The sequence below is a fragment of the Elaeis guineensis genome, chromosome 10, assembly GCF_000442705.2.
Source record: "Elaeis guineensis isolate ETL-2024a chromosome 10, EG11, whole genome shotgun sequence".
NCBI lineage: Eukaryota > Viridiplantae > Streptophyta > Magnoliopsida > Arecales > Arecaceae > Elaeis > Elaeis guineensis.
Window position 1 is genome coordinate 19,459,594 of NC_026002.2, and position 9,843 is coordinate 19,469,436.

Here is a 9,843-nt window from a genome sequence, read left to right on the forward strand (position 1 = left end):
TATTGGTATAACTAGGTAATCTTCTTTTATCCACTCGAGAGCCACCAACAAGTTAGTCTAAGAGAGAAAATAAAGTAGTGCATATAATCAAGAGAGAAAATAAGAAAGAGAGAGAAGAAAAAAAAAAGAGTGTGTAAGAGAGATTGAGAAGAAGAGCGTAAGTAAGAGAGCAAGAGATACGGAGAGAGCAGGAGTGACCATGAGAAAGAGCAAAGTAGAATATGAAAGAGAATAAGTGGGAGAGAATGCGAGAACAGAAATAGAAATAAGAGAGGGAGCGAGACAAAGAGAGCAATATATATATATAAAGAGAGAGAGGGGGGGGGGGCAAGAATATTAGAGATAGAAAAATAAAAACTTTGAGAGAGAGGAGAGAAAGGGTGTGAAAGTGATTAAAAGAGACCGCAAGGGATTATGAGAGAGACAAAGTATGAGAAATAGAACATGAGAGAGAGAGGGGGCAAGAGAGAGAAGAATCTATCAGAATTGGTTACCATTGTTTGATATAATAGACTATAATTTTTCAAATTCTATATTTTTTAAATTCAGATATTTGCCGATATTTGACTGGTTATCCATGAGGTATATATGCTTTTCAGTGAATTCTAAATCCATCCCCTTTACTTTATAAATATGGAAGGTAATTGAAAAAGTGAAAACCAAGACCTTAGAGACATGCTCATCATGCATTTTAAGCCAAAATGCAAAGTAGATTCATCACATGCTCAATGTACCTTTCTTTTAGTTAATCATGTGCACAGCATACACGTACCAAGGGCTGAGTGATACTTTAGCTAAGCATATATTGTATTTGATTTGATTGATTGATACCCAATTGCAGTTCATTCATGATTTGATAAGTTAGATATTACGGAGCTCCTCTCACCTGCAAATATACATGTGAGAGATATTACATGGAATTCGATGGGTTGGTTATACATATATAACAGGAAAAAGGTTCCAATAACCATGAATGGATATCTAAACAAAGCATACGATCAATGCATGTGGATGATTTCTGGATATGATCGATGAATAGCTGTAGTTTCAATAATTAAAGTGATATATCTGATGAAAAGTTTTTCTTATGTCCTTTTCTTAATAACATTGGTCGATAATTAAATACTCTCAATTTCAGCTTCTGAGGTAACCCCTTACCACGCCCCTTCTCCATTTCTCTAAAACATTATACACAAAAATGATCAAGAGGGATGTGTTGCAGCAAGATATATCTGCAACCTCACAGAAACACATCTAATATTCACCAATTCTGGGGGTGTTAGATAAACACATACATATACGTACATACGTTCAAAATACTCAATTTTTGGATGGTCACTTTTAGTTGGATGCATTAAAGTTTCCAATTAACAAATAGTAGCATCACATCTCTTCTTTTCAAAAAAAAGAAAATATATTTAAACAAATTAGCCTACCATCAAGCAGTCAGTCTTTCAATACTGACTACTTTGCTTCTAATTTAACTTGTTTGGTGAGGATCTATATTCACTATTTTAAAAGCGACTTCCTCATTTTGTTACAAGTGCCACATAGACATTTGTAACCAAATTAAAAATGGTACCGTTCATGTATCAAGATCAGTCCAGCACACGAAAGTCAAGAATTTACGGTTATTGGGAGTCAAAATCGAGGCGAGGAAATGTCTTTTCTCTCTCTCTCTCTCTCTCTCTCTTTGGAGCCCTGCTGTTTGTGCCAATTTTTTTTCGCATCCGGTTTTAGATGCATCCAACGCTATCCTTCGGTTCTTCCCCATGTTTTAGTTTGTACCCGCCGGTGGCGCCCACAGTACTACTCTAACTACTTCTCCAACGAGGAAATGTCTATCACTTTTCGACCAGGTCAGAATTCTCAGCCCCAACAAGTTTTCTCATTAAAAACGGTGAGTATAAAGAGGGAACCTACAAAGCGTTCATGCTTGCAGGAAATTAATTCGTATGGAAGATGAAAACAAAAAAAAAGACAATAGAAGGAGGCTAGCTAGCCAGCTTAATTTTCATCTCCCAAGAACCTAATCTAAATAATTCATCCCCCACCAGTTAAATGATCACCACCAGAATATTCCTGATGAAATCTACCAGAAGCACCTCAGCATGCTGATTAGAAAATGGAAGAGGTAGTTCTCATCGTCTAGCAGATCGTCGCGGACCAACCGCTCCAAGCTGCGGTTCCTCGGCAGCACACGGCTGTAGTACAGGATGGTCGTCACCGACGCCGCCGGCCGACTCACCAGCAACCCCACCAGCCTCACCACAGATCTAACAAACAGCGGCGAAAGAGTCTGCACCCAAGCACAAACAATAATTAGAGAATGGCTTCTTCTCTATTTCATTCCTATTCTTCTTAAAATTAAAAAGAAAAAAGACGTCTATTCAAGAGCATGCATCAGATGATGGGTATACATCAAACTCCATCAAAATGACACACGAATACAAGATCCCTGTCACCACTAATGCGCCCACCCCCTCCCAGTGAAAAAAAAAAAAAAAAAGACCATTTCGAAATAAACAAATTATGAGTACAAATGAGAGAGAGATGGTACGTACCATGGTTTGGAGAAGAGGAGAGGAGTCGCAGTGGGAGAGATGATTTTTGTTGGGAGATAAAGACGGATGGAGAGGAGTGGCTATGGGCTGGTAGCTGGAGAAGTTGCTCTCCTCCCCTCCAACGGCCGGTCCAAATCTAATCTCAGATTCAGACCTGCTAGTCTTGGTGCATGGACAAAGGGGAGTGAGAACAATACTATCCATACACATATATTTATATATAGACTGATAGAGAGAGAGAGAGAGAGGAGTTAATTACTAGAGAAGAAAGAGAAGGTCGTGTCGTGTCCTGGAAGGGGGGAACGACAAGTAAAAAAAAAACAGTCGGAGATTGGGGAATCCGGGAGGCGGATGGTCGGTTTTGAGGTGCATAGGAACTATCGCAGGTCGCAAACGGTTGGCGGCTGCTACGACGGGCGCCCATCGTCCACTGCGTCTCTCTTTCTTTCCTTTTCTCCCCCATTTTTCCTTTATTATTTGGTTTCATGTATGAGCTCTGTTGCTTTTTAAAAAAAAAAAATAAAAAAAAAAAAATATATATATATATATATATATATATATATATATATATCTATAAGCAGGTCTTTTCTTTCTAGTTTCAGGCTAGATAGGTACGGTAGCACCCGGTTTTCCAACGGGCAATGGCACGTGAGATGCGGGTGCAAGAACGTGCGGTGGTTGGTGTACCCTCCCCGAACCCATATATTTTATATATATCAATTAAAATATGCGGAAGAATTAGATCTCCTTTATGGATCCGCCGATGGGTCCCCACGTGCGCTTCTGTCTATCTTTATACGCGATCGTACTCGTTCGGTCTTTCATACTGAATGAGACTTGCCGGATCACCAAAAAAAGAAAAAAAAAACGTACAATTTTTAGCAAAAGGTATAGGCAATGTATGCGGCATACCGTATCATGGACAAGCTCGGGTTAGACAAGATGTGGTTAACACTAATTTTTTCTTGAGATCTCTTATGATCCGGAGATCGTTTGGTATTGTATCATTTCTAATATCTACAGATACTGAAGACAAATGTAGATGTCACATGAAGCCCGATTAAGTCCTTTAAGCTGCTTGAATGCTATGAAAATTGTTGTAAAAGATTTTCGACCGTATATGAATATAGCTTAAGTAGACTGGAGACCATATGAGCAGTGTTCCTGTAGAACAAATTCTGATCGGAATTGACTTCGACGATGATCTTACGACGATCAAATCAGAAATCTAATGCAACAAAAGAGAAAAAAAAAATCATAAGAGAGCACAAATATGGTGGGCACGTACGTATGCCCGTCATGTTTGTACCCTCTTATGATTTTCTCTTCTTCTACTCTGTTGCATCAGATTTTTGATTTGATCATCAAAAAATCTTTATTGGAGCTAATTTCGATCGGGACTTGATCGTTGGAGGATCGTCATCGGAGCCTATTTCGATCTAAATTTATTCTACAGGAATGCCACTCCGGTAGTCTCTAATCTACTCTAACTGTATCTGCACATAATCGAAAATCTTCTATAATAGAAGTCATTTCTCTTAATATCACCACAAATTCCTCTCAATCTTCTCCGGTGTTCTGGACCTATCATCTTTTGCTATTCTTGCATAGTTTAATTGATGATTCGAAGATTTATACTCAAAAAAACTTTGAAGTTAATTATAGTCTCAAAGTATAAACATCCTCCCAAAACTCGATGGTGTATTGCCTAGGACTAGAACGAGAGAAACGGTATCTTATATAACACAAATTCCACCATTTTTGGGACAGCTAGAAATATTAATTCCATGATCTTAGGATCCCCAACGATTGTTCATGATTGTAGATCCTATGACTATCCAAGATTGTAGAGTACACAAACATGAAAATACATATGCATGACTAAGTTGCCTTATAAAAATATAGAAGGAGAATCTCTTAATTTTAAAGAGCTTAAGTATCAAAAAGGATCCAACAATGATGATGCAGATATAAGAGCACATTTGCTTAACTTAATTGCCAATGCTCCTCCTCATGCTGGCATTTATAGAGTAAAAATTTTTTGCTCGTGTATTATTATGTGAAATTATGCTACAGTAAATTCTTTAATGAAAATATCTGCCAATTGATGTTGAGATTGAATAAAGGAAGTGATGTTATCATAAAATGCTAAATTAGATACAATATGTAAGCTTGGTTGTCACAATTTGAGTTGCATCAACTATGGATGAGCGACATCAAGATGTAATAACAAGTATCATTATCATACAAATTTTCATGTGATGTTATCCATAGCACAATATTTTGTTTCAGCAAAAGAGCGAGAAGCAATGATTTGTTTCTTGGTTCATCATGTGATGGACAATTGTTGAGAAAAGTAAGATAAGCAATTGCTGAATGCCTAGTTATGGGATCATACGGTGCGAGGACTGTTGCGGCCAATCGCCTCGTCGCCCGATCGCCGGAAAGCGTGCACCTGCAAAAGGAAGTCCGCACTGACCGGAGGCGGCTCCGGCGGGGACCCTCCGACGGTCAAGTCAGAGAGGTGACTGGGCAACAGTGAAATGTAGACAGAGAGCTCTCAGAGGGAGAGAGAGAGAGGAGCGAGCCTGCGTATGTGGGAGAGACGGGCGGATCGATCCCTTGCGCTGTTGCCTTCCCCGGTATATATAGTGGAGCGCGGTATGGCGCCATCATTAATGGCGCGGACAAGTGAGGAACTGTCAACTCACTGTAGGCTGTCAGAGCCGCCGTGAAAACGTCATGTCGCCGTGTAGCCGTCTAATCACCAGGGTTGACCCGGCTCTCGGCGGGATAATGCCCCTAGGTAACTGTGCCGCATATCCGTGTCAGAGCTGACAACGTCTGGCGGCCGTACGGCGGTTGGTGGAGTCGGCCGACCCAAGGTCGGTGGCCAGCAGAGTGGCGTCGGACTCCTCCGTCGGTCGGCGAGCTTCAAGTGGGTCGGCTACCGGACCTCTGGGTTCAGTCGGTCGGGAATGGACCGTGGAATGGCCGCGGTTAGCCGCTGATGGCGTCCGTTGGCCTGTCGCCCGACTTACGATCGGCCAGTCAGAGTCGTTCGTCGGGCCGTCGGTTAGTCGGTTGGGCCGCCAGCCGGTCGGGCCCTCCGATAGTCGGTCGGTCGGTCGGGCCGCCAGTCGGTCGGGCCCTCCGATAGTCGGTCGGTCGGTCGGGCCGCCAGCCGGTCGGGCCCTCCGATAGTCGGTCGGTCGGTCGGTATCCCCCAACAGTTGCCCCCCTCCACTCCTAAGTCGGGTGGAGAGCTGGCCGATGCCTTCATTCGGGTAGCAAGGCCGGGCGACTGGGAGTGGATTTGTCGCATGTGCAGATCCGACCGTACCGCCGGCTGATCCGTTGTCTGACACCTCACGAATCCCAAGTGATCCGAACGTCTAGTCGATGCCAGAAGTCGCGCCGGCGTCCGGTGTCAGACGCCGCGTCTTGTCGTCGTCAGTCGTCACGTCGGTGTCAGAAGATCGGGTGCCGGACGATACGGCGTCAGTCGATCGGATATTCGGCGCCGATCGCGGGTGAGGCGTCCCATCGAGAACGCGGACTGGCGCGGGCGGCCGACTGCGGAGCCAACCCCCGCGCGCCGCGTGTCATGGTGGTTGGCCGGCGTCCGCTCCGGCATTTAATAAGGGCGGTGCGGGCGTCCCGGGGCGAAGCGCGCCGAATCCTCAGCCAACCGGCGGGCGCCACGCGTCGCGCATCTGGAGGACTTTGGTCGGCGCGGGAGCATCTCGGCCGTCGGTCGGCCCTATATATATAGGACCTCCCGGACCCTGACCCACATTTGCCATTTGCTGGGGAAACTCTGTCCGGGCGATTTCTCGGTCGTCGCGGGCAGAGCTCTTCTCTACTCCCGGAGGGTCCATCGGGTTCGTGGTCCTCCTTCCCCTTCTTGTTTTCTTCTCTTCTTTCTCTTCTTTCGGTTCCTGCACAATGACCAGGAAACCGACTCAGGGAGCTCGGTCGGGGAACCAGACCGACGACACCCGATCGGCTCCGGAAGATGAGGCCTCCTCGCTTTCGGGGCCGAACGTCGATCAGCTTCGGGAGCACTATCGCATCCCGGAGCAGTTTCGGCTCTCCGCCCCAGGGGCCGGCGGTCGGGTCAACAACCCTCCGCCTGGCGACCTGGCGCTGTATGTTGAGGACCTTCGTGCGGGTCTTCGACTTCCGATTCCGGAGTTCGTCCGGAATCTGCTTGATTACTACGGACTCTGTCCGGCACAACTGGCGCCGAACTCTGTCCGGCTAATCATTTCTTTCGCGCTGTTGTGTCAGCTCTTGCCGACCAACCCTCGCGTTTCCCTCTTCCGGGCCTTCTTTGTGCTCCGACCCCACCCTAAAGCCCGAGGGTGGTGGCTCTTCAACCCCCGGAAGGGTCTTGCCTTCATAACCGGTCTTCCATCGTCCATTCATGGATGGAAGAACCAGTTCTTCTTTGTTTCCACTTCCTCCTCTTGGGGCTTTCCTTCTCGCTGGGGTGTACCCCAAACTGAGGCCAACGACAACAGTCGGGTCGACGTGGATGACCGGGAGGACTTCCACCGACTCAAAGACATGTCGGTCCCGAAGCAGAGGGAGCTTGTTACCGAGCAAGCTCTCTATGACGCCGGCCTGAGTCTGGTCCCCCGAATAGGTATCGCCCGATCCCCCAGCTTTTCTTCTTGTTCGGCTTTTAGGGTAGTCCTGGTCCGGCCTTTGACATTGGTAGGTTTTGCAGGGACACCGCCGAGGATGAGGCCGACCGATGCCGAAATTCGTCAGTTTGCCGCCGCGAGGAAGAGGCCAGCGTCGGGGGCTGGCCCTTCACGCCCTTCCAAGAGACCAGCCCCAGTCCCGCCGACCGTGGAGGCGTCGGCGACCGAGGGGTCGGAGCCGATCATAGCCCTTGCGGCTCCGACCGTCCGAGTCGAGGAGAGGCCGACCGAGGAAGTGGCCGAAGGAGTGTCGGCGGTTTCGCCGCCGGGGTGGAGCCGGATGTCGTTCGGGAAGCCGAACAGCATCCGGAGGCGTCCGCTGGCGCAACGGGGGGCGCTGGGTCGAACTCCAGCGTCCCATCGCTGCCAGCCCCGTCGGTCGGGGCAGCTGATCGGGGGAAAGCCCCGATGGAGCCCTCGGAGGAGGAGAGATCAATGCCCCCCAGCGCATACTACCCTGAGGGTGCGTCGGCCTTGGCCGACCACAACCTTGCGAGGAGGTTGTGCCAGGGGATCCTCCTCCCTACCGACGTTCAGTCGTTGCGGTCTCGGCAGGTGACCGAGATGCTGTCGCGGTTCTACCCGTCGATGGTGGAGGTAAGCTTCGCGTCACCTTTTTCCTTAAAAGAATTTTCGCTTGCCACATAATTCTGACAAAGCTTCTTTCCGTCGGCAGCTGATCTTCACCATGTCCGAGTTGGAGGCCGGATACCGAAGGTTCGGCGACGTTCGGGCAGCCTTCAAGGAAAGGTCGGCGGCGACCGAGGCCGAAAGAACGATGCTGGTCGACCAACTGCAGGAGTCGGTCGACCGGGAGGCCAAGTTGACGGACGAGGTCTCCCGGCTTATGGCCGAACTGAAGTCGGCCAAGAAGGAGGCCAAGCACAAAGGTCGGGTCGTGCGTCGTCTTCGACGCGAACGGGACGGTGCCACCTCCGAACTCCAAGGGGAACGCGAGCAACTTCGGGCCAGCCTGGGGAAGCTCGCGGAAACCGAAGAGGATTTGTCCATCGCCCAAATCGACGCCGAAATTGCCAGGGCCGAGGCGGAGTTGGCGAGGGAGGAGCTGGCCCATACTGAGGACGAAGTACGGTCGGCGAGGGAGTCGGCCGATCGTGCGGTTGAGGACTTCCGGGCCTCCGACCGGTACAAGGAGGAGATGCTCGAGTCGGGCTTCGCCTCCTACCGGGTCGGGTTTGAGGACGGTCGGGATGCCGTCCACGCCTTGTACCCGGAGGTGGACGTCAGCCGAGTCGCCCCGCTACTCGCCGAAGAGGAGGGAACCGAAGAGGAGGCCGACCATCTGTCGGGAGGCATCATCCCAACGGAGGAAGCCGTCCCGGAGCAGGAGCCGACCGAAGGTCCCTTGCCGACTGAAGGACATCCTTCTACCGTTGACCCAGCGCCGCTCACGGTCGACACGCCGATCCTTCCCGATCCTCCGTCGGTCGAAGAGATTAATCAGGACGAATGATCGGTCCAGCCGACCGTCTTCCTTTTGTCTCTTCTTGAAAATACATGTACTCGGGCTTCGGCCCGACTTTGTAATGTTTTTTGATCAATGAATGAAATTGTCTTCTCTTTTGCTTCTTGTTTGTAATGTTTCTTATTGCTGTAATGTCGAACCCTAGTTGCCAACTTAGAGAAGTCGCCAACTCGGGTAAGTCGGTAGGACTCAACCGACTTGCACAGCTCCGAAGTAGCTTGTGTCCCGACTTTAGGTCGGTTTCCAATAATTGTAGTCGCCATTCGGACGCATCTGTCAAGTAGGGAGCCGACCGAACCTAGTGAAGGTTCGACGGCCGGACCTCCGTAGATGCACTTAGTCGGTCATCATCCGGCGCAGTGTCGGGGGCATGATAGTAAGTCGGGTCCCCATGCTCTTGCGTCGGGTTTCGTGTCTTTTGACAGACGATGGCAAGCCGAGTGTCGTTCAGCCGCCCGTAGGTCGGTCGGCGAGTAGTGGGTGCGACTAAGGTCGCGTCATATGATAGACGGTGGTAAGCCGAATATCCCTCGACCGGCCGTAGCCTGGTCGGAAGTCGCGGCAACAGCCGCGTGGGCTTTTAGCCTTTCTTCGGTCGGGGCCCGATCGGCCAGTCGGCCGATGGATTCTGCCCGAAAATTCGACCGTAGAAGGAGTATGAACCCCCGTCATCGTAGATGCATCGGTCCGTGTAAGGGGCCGATGTGTCGTCGGTGCCAGGTCCGCGTCGATGCATCGGGGCTGAGCGCCGATCAGTAGTCGAAGGGTTAGAACTCCGATTTTTCAAACTGAACTTGTATTCCAACGATTGAATTACAGAATTCACTGGCAATACAGCTTCAAGTTGTCGGCGTTCCAAGTCCGGGGAATGGGTTTCCCCTCAAGGGTCTCCAGTCGGTAGGCCCTCGGCCCGAAGGTGTCAGCAACCTTGTAGGGTCCTTCCCAGTTGGGAGCCAACTTTCCTTGGTCCAAGGGCTTTGACACCTCCGCCTTCCTCAAGACTAGGTCGCCAGGTTTAAAGAGCTTCGGTCTGACCTTGGCGTTGTAGTACCGGGCGACCCTCTGTCGTAGGAGGCCATTC